The sequence below is a fragment of the Bufo gargarizans genome, chromosome 9, assembly GCF_014858855.1.
Source record: "Bufo gargarizans isolate SCDJY-AF-19 chromosome 9, ASM1485885v1, whole genome shotgun sequence".
NCBI classification, from domain to species: domain Eukaryota; kingdom Metazoa; phylum Chordata; class Amphibia; order Anura; family Bufonidae; genus Bufo; species Bufo gargarizans.
The window spans coordinates 163,305,778-163,318,920 of NC_058088.1; the positions used below are offsets into that span (position 1 = coordinate 163,305,778).

The 13,143-nt window shown below is 47.1% G+C and overlaps 1 protein-coding gene across 2 annotated transcripts in view; it reads left to right on the plus strand.

Moving 5' to 3' along the window:
• The first annotated feature begins 1,974 nt into the window (after window positions 1-1,974).
• NEK6 (NIMA related kinase 6) overlaps window positions 1,975-13,143 on the plus strand; it is a 190,089-nt gene continuing 178,920 nt past the window's right edge. The window contains exon 1 of one of the 2 annotated variants that reach the window (XM_044268296.1): window positions 1,975-2,099. The gene's annotated coding sequence lies outside the window, so the exon portion shown is untranslated. Of the gene's footprint in view, window positions 2,219-13,143 lie in introns of both variants that reach the window. The other variant, XM_044268295.1, reaches the window with a different exon arrangement.

Consider the following 13,143-nt stretch of genomic DNA (forward strand, 5'->3'; position numbering starts at 1 on the left):
AGGCGGGGCTGTGCTAGACAGCAAGAGGTGGCATTTTAGCCACTAGCCCTGCAGACATCCATGTCTCTGGAAGATTATTGTATATGACAGTTTTACTGCGGATTTTAACTCGCTGAGGAGGTGAGTAACCACTGGACACCAGGTACTTGACTCATTCCCTTCTATAGACACTTAAAGGGGTATTTCCATCTCAGACACTGGGGGCATATTACTGAATATGCCCGCATTGTCTGATAGGTGTGGGTCCCGCAGTCGGGGTATTTCCATCTCAGACACTGGGGGCATATTACTGAATATGCCCGCATTGTCTGATAGGTGTGGGTCCCTCAGTCAGCAAAGTGAAGGAGGGTGCACCAAGTATGAGTGGCTACCCACCATTCATTTCTATGGGGCTGACGAAAATAGACGATTTTCCGTCGGCTCATAGAAATGAATAGGAGCGGTGGCCGTGCATGCGCAGTGCGCTCCCATTCACCTCTTAGTGGGACCCACACCTATTTTTTACGTATTTTTCCCTTCCCTAACCGCTGGTGAGGCTCCCGGCGTATGCGCAGTGTCGGCCGGTATCCAGCTGAGAACATCCATCCGATCACCGCGCCTGCGCACTGGCCCGTAATTTTTTCCTACCCTAACCGCTGGCGAGGCTCCCGGCGTATGTGCACTCTGCTGTCTAGTACAGCCCCGCCTGGGGCACCCGCCTCACGAGGCATGCGCCCCTGCTGTCTAGTACAGCCCTGCCTGAGGTCACTCCTCACTCTGCCTCATGAGGCATGCGCCCCTGCTGTCTAGTACAGCTCCACCTGAGGCCACCGCCTCACTCTGCCTCACGAGGCATGCGCCCCTGCTGTCTAGTACAGCCCTGCCTGAGGTCACTCCTCACTCTGCCTCATGAGGCATGCGCCCCTGCTGTCTAGTACAGCCCTGCCTGAGGTCACTCCTCACTCTGCCTCATGAGGCATGCGCCCCTGCTGTCTAGTACAGCTCCACCTGAGGCCACCGCCTCACTCTGCCTCACGAGGCATGCGCCCCTGCTGTCTAGTACAGCCCCGCCTGAGGTCACTCCTCACTCTGCCTCACGAGGCATGCGCCCCTGCTGTCTAGTACAGCCCCGCCTGAGGTCACTCCTCACTCTGCCTCATGAGGCATGCGCCCCTGCTGTCTAGTACAGCCCCGCCTGAGGACACTCCTCACTCTGCCTCATGAGGCATGCGCCCCTGCTGTCTAGTACAGCCCCGCCTGAGGTCACTCCTCACTCTGCCTCATGAGGCATGCGCCCCTGCTGTCTAGTACAGCTCCACCTGAGGCCACCGCCTCACTCTGCCTCATGAGGCATGCGCCCCTGCTGTCTAGTACAGCTCCGCCTGAGGCCACTGCCTCACTCTGCCTCATGAGGCATGCGCCCCTGCTGTCTAGTACAGCCCTGCCTGAGCCCACCGCCTCACTCCGCCTCATGAGGCATGCGCCCCTGCTGTCTAGTACAGCCCTGCCTGAGCCCACCGCCTCACTCCGCCTCATGAGGCATGCGCCCCTGCTGTCTAGTACAGCCCTGCCTGAGGTCACTCCTCACTCTGCCTCATGAGGCATGCGCCCCTGCTGTCTAGTACAGCCCTGCCTGAGCCCACCGCCTCACTCTGCCTCATGAGGCATGCACCGCTATGTCCCAGATGTGGGACCTGCACCTGTCTGATACTGGTGACATATCCTAGCATTATACCATCAATGTCAGAGATGCACCAACCGCTGTTTGGTGGCTCTGACACTGCTTATGGGGGCACTCTACCTGCCATTACAAGGCTTGGTCAGTATTTTATCCTGTGCAAAACTATTCTGCAGCTTTGTATCAAAATCAGTTGTTAAAAGTGTGACCCATAGGAGGAACTGGTGGCGCCCGGCACTGAGAGTACCTGCGACCGCCCCACCAGGGAGCACTTCGCTCAAGGACGGCTCTTCCCCTGCAGCCTGCGCTCGGGGGCGCGCACAGGAAGTCTGGCGGGAGCGCGCGTCCTGGCTGTTCTCGGGGCTGAGAGGAGCTGCGGGGAGCGGGCGCAGGCACCGGGGACACCACGAGCCGAGGCGGCGCTGGGACAGCCCTGAAAAAAGTAGGACAACGTCCGCCGTGACAGAAAGTGACCGTGAATGCTGACCTACTAACTTTTACCTGTCACCATACTAACGCCGGGCGGCCAGAGCCGCAGCGAGTGTGTACGTGGTCGCTGAGGTGAGTGCGGGGCTGTGGATGGAAAAAGGCGCCCGTACACTGAGGAAGATGTCGCACGCGTTTGTTGAAAACTGTTTGTGTGGTGCACAGTGGTCAGAGCCTCCTCCTCCTCCAGGCAATTGCCCATGTAGCAATTCCCTAAGAGAGACCTACTGCCTGTAGTATGTACTGTGTAAATATCCCTCAGCTGCTCTTCCTGGCACTGCCTAATAGCCGGATGCAATTCTGCACTATTTGGTCTGTGGCCGAGCATGCATCCAGGCGGCAGGTCCTCTGTGCACATGCATGCATCCAGGCGGCAGGTCCTCTGTGCACATCCATGCATCCAGGCGGCAGGTCCTCTGGGCACATGCATGCATCCAGGCGGCAGGTCCTCTGGGCACATGCATGCATCCAGGCGGCAGGTCCTCTGGGCACATGCATGCATCCAGGCGGCAGGTCCTCTGGGCACATGCATGCATCCAGGCGGCAGGTCCTCTGGGCACATGCATGCATCCAGGCGGCAGGTCCTCTGGGCACATGCATGCTCGGCCACCAGGCATAGCAGTGCTGGATCGGCGCATTAATCTCTAACATGATGATGGTTCTTCCCCTGCGACATCTGCAGACCGGTCGTCCTGTCAAAAATGGCGAGTTCAGATGGGATCTAATGTGTCGCTGGCGGCCGGGGCGCGCACAACTGTTTAGGCTGCCCGCAGTTTTCATGTACAAGTAAGGGCTCATGCACACGAGCGTATGTATTTTGCGGTTTGCAAAAAAAACGGATGACATACGTTTTTTGCATCTATTGTAACAATGCCTACCCTTGTCCGCAAGACGGACAAGAATAGGACATGTTCTATTTTTTTGCGGAGCGGACTTGCGGACATACGAATACGAAATGCACTCGGTGTCATTTCCGTAACTTTTTTGTGGCCCCGTTGAAATGAATGGTTGTGCATACAGGCCGCAAAAAAAAAAAACACTAAAAAAACCAGACACCTGTGCATGATCCCTAAAGGGACGGCATGAAATCAGAGGCGCACACAGGGGAATTTGCTTTCAGGTGTAAACAAAAAAAACAGTTTCCGTGCCCCCGTTACACACCTTCTGGGTTGTGGACCCATTCAAGTTGACGGCTCTGCATCCGTGATGTGGGGTGCATGAGGCCTTCATCAGAAAATGTTTGCTATGTCCTAAAGATATATAGAAAAGTTTTGATCGGCGAGGGTGTGAGCGCTGAGACCGCCACCGATCGCCAGAAGGAGGAGAGAGAAGTTCTCGCAGTTCGCCCTCGCTCTCTGCACTGCAAGGGATGGGATCGAGAGGGACCCATAGACTTTCCATGGAGTCCGTCTCCTGCAGCGAGGAGAGACAGCGTGATAAGTGAGCGCTTCTCTGTCCTCGTTCTAGCGATCGGTGGTGGTCTCCGTACTCAGGCCCCCGCCAAACAAAACTTGTGTCTTTGACTTTTCTGAAAACTTATGGGGGTCATTTATCAACTGGTGTAAAGTAGAACTGGCCCATAGCAACAACCAATCAGATTCCACCTTTCATTTTGGACAGCTCCTTTGGAAAATGAAAGGTGGCATCTGATTGGTTGCTCTGGGCCAGTTCTACTTTACACCAGTTTGATAAGTGACCCTTTAAAGGGGGTTATCTGGTAAATTATATCGATGACCTATCCTCACAAACCACGGCATCTGTTTGGTGCGCTTTTTTATTCATGGATCTTTGCTAGGAAATGCTCCGGAAATTCGTTTTTTTGGCCTAGCTGGGGTCCAGTGGATTTGCTCAGTGTGTGAAACCAGTAAATAATAGGGGCCCCCAGGACCCAATATAGGCTGCTTACCAACTGGTGACTTGGATGAGCCCCCTCCTCTCTTCAATTGCCACCCCCCTCCCGCTGTAACACCAATTCCAGGAGACCAGAATGGAAATGATAAAATAAATTTAAAAAAATTCCAGTCCTGTCAGCAAGGTGTGAATGAGGACTGTGTTCTGCTGCTCTTTTATACTGATAATACAACGTATTTTGCTACATTTTACCACATAATGTATGTTTTTATTGATCTGTGCGCAGGCGGTGTGACCTAAAGTGAGGCTGCGCATATTGTGGCTGCGGTCTGATTACATGAAATTGTCGAATTTCCATTTGTACCACCCTTCGTGAACCAGAAATCACTTTTATTCGCTATTTTCCGCCTCTGCAGGAGGCCTTCTAGTCAACCATCATCCTCCATATATATATATATAGCACATTGAGGTTCCCTGCAGTGAGTCATCCTCAGGAGGAAAGCCTTCTGCAGGAGCTGTGCAGTAACACCTGTGAGGGTAGGGCCACACGGCGCGGTTACGACGCAGCTACGCTCCTGTTAAACTAATGAGACTGGATTCCGCAGGCTGTGTCGGCAGGGGACAAACTGCCAGATCTGTCTGCATTACGGTGCCAGGTGCCAAATACCAGTGTGATGTGAAAGTAGCCTTAAAGGGGTTATCACATCATAATGATCACTGTTAAATCTGTTAATGATTTGACAGTGATCATTTTTGTAAATATACTCTATTAACAAATTCCCACCGATTAGGATAAAATTCACCCCCACTTACCTTATTGTTGTGACTCGGTCTCCCCTGGTTACGACCACCTCTCTTCTCCAAAATCCCGATGGTCGCGCTTGCCCTGAAGACTCCTTTTCTCCCGGCCGGTCCGCTCGCTGTCCTGAACGCGCACGCTGCCGCGCATGCGCGACTGGTGACTTCTTCTCGGCCAGAATAGTACAGAGCTGCGTACAAGTCACCATTGCGCATGCGCGGCGGCGTGCGCGTTCAGTCCAGCGCGCGGCACGGCCGGAGAGAAGACTTCAATCAAGATGAAGCCCGCCCCCAGCCAGAATCCAGGAAGTGAACGCGCGGTGGCAGCAGGTGAAGTTTAAAAACGCAAAGTGGGATAACCTCTTTACGGCCTCATGCACACAGGCCGTGCCTTTTTTTTTTTGCGGTCCGAAAAACAGCGCATCCGCAAAAAGCGGAAGCTGCCCGTGTTGCCTTCCGCAATGAACGGGCGCCGGCAATATAAATGCCTATTCTTGTCCGCAAAGCGCGGACAAGAAAAGGACATGTTATATTTTTTTTAGCGGGGCCGCGGAACGGATCCACGGATGTGGACAGCACACGGAGTGCTGTCTGCATCTTTTGCGGCCCCATTGAAGTGAATGGGTCCACATCCGAGCTGCCAAAAACGGACCCATACAACGGTCGTGTGCATGAGGCCTAAGTCTGTAATTGTAAGACCTCTTTCACACGGGCGTCGCGTGTGAGGGCCGGATAGGATGCGGGTGCGTCGCGGGAAAATTGTGCAATTTTGCCTGCGAGTGGGGTTAGTTTTGTATGCGATTGCGGTCTTCAGTTTTTTCCGCGCAAGTGCAATGCAATTTGCACGTGCGTGAGAAAAAACTGAATGTGGTTCCCAGACCCGAACCCTGACTTCTTCACTGAAGTTCGGCTTTGGGTTAGGTGTTCTGTAGATTTTATTATTTTCCCTTACAACATGGCTATAATAATAGCTTGTCGAATACAGAATGCTAAGTAAATTAGGGATGAAGGGGTTAAAAAAAAAGAAGGAAAAATTAAACTCTCCTCATCCACTTGTTCGCACAGCCCGGCTCGTCGTCTTTCTTCTTCTTTGATGACCTGGGAGGAAAGGACCTTTGGTGACGTCACTGCGCTCATCACATGGTCCGTCACCATTGGGGCCTGCGTTGCTTGAAAAACGCACAATATAGAACTTGCTGCGATTTTCACAGCAACGCACAAGTAATGGGTGAAAATCACCGCTCATCTGCACAGCCCCATAGATGTGAATGGGTCCGGATTAAGTGCAGGTGTAATGCGTTCACCTCACGCATTGCACCCGCGCGGAAATCTCGCCCGTGTGAAAGGGGCCTAAGGGTTCGGCCACACAGCGTTTTTTGGAGGAGGTCTTGCGGCAGATCTGCCTGCATTTTTTTTTTTTGCCAGAAGTGGATTTGCAAGAAAACTGAAAATATAAAGGAAGGATTTATACTTCTGGTTCCTGGTGGATCCACTTCTGGCTTAATCAGTGTTGTATAGCTGGCTAATTGTATGACCGGCAAATTACAATACGTGGGCCAGGCGGCATATTCGCTTAACCACTTCCAGACCGGGCCATTTACCCCCTTCCTGATCAGGCCTAATTTTGCTAATCTGACATGTCACTTTTATGTGGTAAAAGCTTTGGAACACTTTTACTTATCCAAGTCATTCAGAGATTGTTTTCTCGTGACACATTCTACTTAATGACAGTCATAAATTTGAGTCAAAATATTTCAACTTTATTTATGAAAATATCCTAAATTTACCCAAAATTTGGAAAAATTTGCAATTTTCACAATTTTAATTTCTCTGCTTTTAAAACAAAAAGCGATACCTCATAAAATTTCCATTACTTAACATTCCCCATATGTCTACTTTTATGTTGGCATCATTTTGTTAATGTCATTTTATTTTTTTAGGAGGTTAGAAGGCTTATAATTGTAGAAGCAATTCTTAAAATTTTTAAGAAAATTGCCAAAACCCACTTTCTAAGGACCAGTTCAGGTCTGAAGTCACTTTGTCGGGCTTACATAGTGGAAACCACCTATAAATGACCCCATTGTAGAAACTACAGCCCTCAAGTTACTCAAAGCTGATTTTACAAACTTTAACCCTTTAGGTGTTCCACAAAAATTATAAAAAAAACTGGAGATCAAATCTCTAAATTTCACTTTTTTGGCAGATTTTACGTTTTAATCCATTATTTTCTTTAACACATCGAGGGTTAACAGCCAAACAAAACAATATTTATTACCCTGATTCTGAGGTTTACAGAAACACCCCACATGTGTTCTTAAACTGATGTAAGGGCACACGGCAGGGCGCAGTAGGAAAGGAGCGCCATATGGTTTTTGGAAGGCGGATTTTGCTGAACTAGTTTTTAGATGCCTTGTCCCGTTTGAAGCCCCCCTGATGCACCCTTACAGTATAAAGTCCAAAAAATGTACCCTATTTTGGAAACTAGGGGATAAGGTGCCAGTTTTATTGGTACTATTTTGGGGTACATATGATTTTTAATTGCTCTATATTAAGTTTTTTGTGAGGCAAGGTAACCCAAAAATGGCTGTTTTGGCACTTTTTTTTTTTTTTTTTTTTTTTAATTCCTCTGACAGGGTACACATAGCAGGTTATTACGGATGCAATGATATCAAATATGTCTACTTTCTTTATGTAAAATATAAGGGTGAAACTGGATCACACATCCTCAATACTATGCTTTTATCTAATAACTGCTTCTCAGCATAATTAGCAACGCTTCTCAGCACAATTAAACGCATACCTACCCCTATGTTATATGCTATACATGAGGCATTGGTATTGGCTGCTGGGTCCCTCCGCCTGTTGGCAAGGCGTCGGTGGTCGCCACACTGTGCCAAATTTAGAGTAGGTTCCCACTCAAGGAGGCAACCTCGTCGTAGTGAGTGGGCCTATGCTTTTTGATCAAATTGTATACCAATGCCTCATGTATAGCATATAACATAGGGGTAGGTATGCGTTAAATTGCGCTGAGAAGCGTTGCTAATTATGCTGAGAAGCAGGTATTGGATAAAAGCAGTGTTGAGGATGTGCGATCCAGTTTTACTCTTTTTATATTATATTTTACATGTCTACTTTCTCTGTTTCAGTTTTACATAATAAAGCATTTTTGAAAAAAAATTATGTTTTTGTGTCTCCATTTTCTGAATGCCATATTTATTTTATTTTTTTATGCTGATCGTCTTGTGCAGGGGCTCATTTTTTGCAGGAAGAGTTTACTTTTTTATTAGTACCATTTTTGGGTACATATGATTTTTTTGATCATTCATTATTACACTTTATGGGGCAAGGTGACCAGAAAATTGGTTGTTTTAGCACAGTTTTTATTTATTTTTTACAGCGTTCACCTGAGAGGTTAGGTCATGTGACATTTTTTAGAGCAGATCGTTACGGATGTGGCAATTCCTAATATGTCTACTTTTTCTTATTTATTTAAGTTTTACACAATAATAGCATTAAAAAAATATATGTTTTAGTGTCTCAATTTTTGTATTATTATATATTTTTTTTGACCGATTGTCTTAGGTAGGGTCTAATTTTTTGCAGGATGAGGTGACTCTTTGATTGGTACTATTTTGGGGGGCATATGCCTTTTTGATCCCTTGGTGTTGCAATTTTTGTAATGTAAGGTGACAAAGAATAGCTTTTTTGGCACTAGTTTATTTCTTATTTCTTTGCGTTGTTCACCTGAGGGGTTAGGTCATGTGATATTTTTATAGACCAGGTTTTTATGGACGCGGCGATACCGAATATATACTTTTCTATTTATTTATTTCACTTTAACACAATAGCATTTTTTAAACAAAAAAAAAGATGTTTTAATGTCTCCATGTTCTCAGAGCTATATATTTTATTCATTTTTTTTTTTTTTTTGAGCGATTCTTATGTAGGGGCTAATTTTTAGCGGGATGAGGTGACTGTTTTATTGGCACCATTTTGTGGGACATACGCCTTTTTGATCAATTGGAGTTGCACTTTTTGTGATGTAAGGTGACAAAAATGGCTTTTTTTTTGTTTTTATTTTCATTTTTTATGGTGTTTATCGGACGGGGTGGATCAGGTGATATATTTATAGAGCCGGCCGTCACAGACTTTTTTTTATTTTTACACTTTGCGTCCCCCATAAGGTCATACAGATCTCTGGGGGACATTTAACTTCACTTTATTTTTTTCTACTATTTATTTCTCCTGTAACTGGGGCTGACATAGTAGCCCCAGTTACAGGGGAAATACACCCTCCAGTGCAGGGCTGATCAAGGTCTGTGGAAGACCCGACAGCTCCTGCACTCTCCGGTCCTGGCGGTCACATGACATGGCCCCCTGCTCTGCAGCTCCACGATTAGCGTTCTAAAACGTACATTCAGAGATAAACAACCACCCATAGGACGTTTATAGTCTATGGGTGGTCATAAAGTGGTTAAAGTGCGTATCTAGAGATATACACAAAGCTGATGTCTCTTTTACTTTTCAGGGTGTAGAGAGAGTAATTAAAGGGGTATTCCGGTTAGATAAATGTATTCCCTATTCGCAGGGATAGGGCGAGTACCAAGTAGCCATATGGACCACAGCTGACTCTTGTTTAAGGGGTATTAGATTACGTTATCCCTTATCCTATTAAATTGTTGGGGGTCCTACCGCTGGGACCTTCACCGATCATAAGACTGGGGGCCCATAACATTTATTTCTTTGGGAGCTCCGGAGATAGCCGACTATCTCCAGAATTCCTATTGAGGCCGCTTTGTTCATTTCAGGAGGGCTGCAGGGGTATGGAGCCCCTATTCTCATGATTGGTGGGGGTTCCAGCGGAGGGACCCCACCAAGCTAATAGTTATCCCCTATCCTGTGGATAAGGGATAACTTTATCTAACCAGAATGCCCCTTTAACCCCATAGGGACTCAGCCCTATTTCACCTTAAGGACCAGGCCATTTTTTTGCAAATCTGACCAGTGTCACTTTAAGTGCTGATAACTTTAAAACGCTTTGACTTATCCAGGCCGTTCTGAGATTGTTTTTTCGTCACATATTGTACTTCATGACACTGGTAGAATGAAGTCAAAAAAATTTTTTTTTTGCACAAAAAAATACATAATTTACCCAAAATTTTGAAAAATTAGCAAATTTTAAAGTTTCAGTTTCTCTACTTCTGTAATACATAGTAATACCCCAAAAAATTGTGATGACTTTACATTCCCCATATGTCTACTTCATGTTTGAATTATTTTGGGAATGATATTTTATTTTTTGGGGATGTTACAAGGCTTAGAAGTTTAGAAGCAAATCTTGAGATTATTCAGAAATTTACAAAAACCCAAGGTCTGAAGTCACTTTGCGAGGCTTACATAATAGAAACCGCCCAAAAATGACCCCATCTAGGAAACTACACCCCTCAAGGTATTCAAAACTGATTTTACATACGTTGTTAACCCTTTAGGTGTTGCACAAGAGTTATTGGCAAATGGGGATGAAATTTGAGAATTTCATTTTTTTGACAAATTTTCCATTTTAACCCATTTTTACCACTAACAAAGCAAGGGTTAACAGCCAAACAAGACTGTATCTTTATTGCCCTGACTCTGCCGTTTACAGAAACACCCCATATGTAGCCGTAAACTACTGTACGGCCACACAGCGGGGCGTAGAGTAAAAGGTGCGCCGTTTGGTTTTTGGAGGGCTGATTTTTATGGACCGGTTTATTTACACCGTGTCCTGTTTAAACCCCCTTGATGCACCCCTGGAGTAGAAACTCCCTAAAAGTGACCTCATTTTGGAAACTACGAGATAAGGTGGCATTTTTTTGGGGGACTATTTTTAGGGTACATATGATTTTTAGTTGCTCTATATTAAATTTTTGTGAGGCAAGGTTACCAAAAATTGAAATTCTGAAATTTCATCTCCATTTGCCATTAACTGTTGAGGAACACCTAAAGGGTTAATAAAGTTTGTATAATCAGTTTTGAATACATTGAGGGGTGTAGTTTCTTAGATGGGGTCTCTTTTATGGAGTTTTTACTCTAGGGGGCATCAGGGGGGCTTCAAAAGGGACATGGTGTCAATAAAAAAGGCCATCAATATCGGCCTTCCAGAAACCATGTCGGTCCTTTCCTTTTGCGCCTCCCTTTTACTGATACAGCAGTTTACGACCACAAATGTGGCATTTATGTAAACTGCAGTATCGGGGTAATAAATATGAACTTTTATTTGGTTGTTAACCCTTGTTTTGTTACCGAAAAAAACGTATTGAAATGGAAAAGTGCCAAAAATAGCGGTTTTGGCACCGTTTTTATTTTTTTTGGACCGTGTTAATCTGGGGGGTTAGGTCATGGGATATTTTTATAGAGGAGATTCTTACGGACGCGGCGATACCTAATAAGTCAATATGACTTTTTGATCGCTTGCTATTAAACTTTTTATTATGTAAGGTGACAAAAAAAATCTTTTTTTTCTGGACCGTGTTAATCTGGGGGGGGGGTTAGGTCATGGGGTATTTTCATAGAGATCATTACCGACCCGGCGATACCTAATATGTCTACTTTTAATAAATTATTTTAGTTTTTTTTGGGTGTCAAGTCTGAGAACCATTTTTTTTATCCGATGTCAGTGCTAAATTGGGATATAAATTTAGTACTCCATGGAAGTGTGATACTCCCTGAAGCAACCAATAATGCAGAGGCCCGGATGATCGGGGCACGTGTCACATTGAGTTGTGGTGTCCTTCCGTATCCCCCTCCTGTGAAACATTCTGCACCTTTTTTGGGTTCGTCCCTTCTTTCCAGTATGGGGGACCACACCTGGAAAGTGTTGGCCAGGGACGATCCGGGCGCCTACAGTTCCCGAGGTACTCCGGCCTGCTCTTTCCCGGTCCGAAAAGATCAGGGCCTTGAGGACTGCCTCATAGAACTGGAGAAATGTCCCTGTGTTGCCAGCGCTCCGGGACAGCACAAAAGAGTTGTACAAGGCAACCTGCCCCAAGTAGACCGCAACGTTTTTGTACCATGCCCAGGTTTTGCGCATGGCGTTATATGGCTTGAGGACTTGATCAGAGAGATCAACTCCTCCCATATACCGATTGTAGGACATCCCTCTTGTCCTTATACCTGACCAGCAACAGGTTTCCAGTGGTAAGGGCATAGGTCTCACCCCTGGGGATAGGTACCTGGAGGGGGAGGGCAGGGAGGCCGCGTTGATTTTTCCGCACGGTCCCACAAGCGGACGTGGATCTGGCGGCAAGGGACTGGAACAAGGGGATACTGGTATAAAAGTTATCCACGTACAGGTGGTAACCCTTATCTAGCAGTGGGCGCATAAGGTCCCACACAAGTTTCCCGCTAACACCCAGAGTGGGGGGGACATTCTGGGGGTTGAATCTGGGAATCTCGCCCCTCGTATATACGAAATTTGTAAGTGTACCCTTTGGTACTCTCACAAATTTTGTATAGCTTCACGCCTTACCTCGCCCGCTTGGAGGGCACATACTGGCGGAAAATGAGTCTCCCCTTGAACGCAATGAGAGACTCGTCACCCGCGACCTCCCTTCCAGGTACATAGGCATCCATGAATTTGGCCCCAAAGTGATCGATGACCGGCCGTATCTTATACAGACTGTCATGGGCAGGATCACCTGGGGGGGCGTATCGGAATAATGCAGACATTTCCGGATGGCCTCAAACCGGGAGCGTGTCATGGCCGTACTGTAAAGTGGGGTCTGGTATAGGACGTCCCCACTCCAGTACAGCCTGACACTGGGTTTCTTGACCAGGCCCATCTGCTCGTACTAGGCTGGGCCACAAGGTCCCTAACATGGCGGTCCCCTTGCTCCGCCTGGCGCCGCCCTGGGGGCTCATCGCTAGATGATGAGGAGGACGCGGATGACAGCAGGAATGTGGGGTCATCCTCGTCCTCACTGGGACTCTTGAGTCGGAGGCAAGCTGGGCGTATGCCTCCTCAGCCGAGAACGTCCGGCGGGCCATAGGGGAGTGTGTGTATGTGCGTGTGTGTAAATCTTTATTTGGTGTACGTGTGTGTGGGGGCACGGGTGTTCGCGGACTTAACCCTAAAACTAACAGAGAAAAAAAAAAAAACGAACTAAAAGGCAAAAAATTTGGAAAAAAAATTTGAAAACCGCTGCTCAACCGTCCGAAGTTGATCAGCGGTGGGGTGTGCGATTCGCTAACAGTGGCCGGACGCTCAGAGTGCCGGCCACAGTCAGCGTACACAAAAAAAAAAAAAATCCTGCACCCCAAAAAAGTGGGGGGAGGGGAGGGGGGGGCAAGCGGCAGCACCCCTGGGGGGGGGT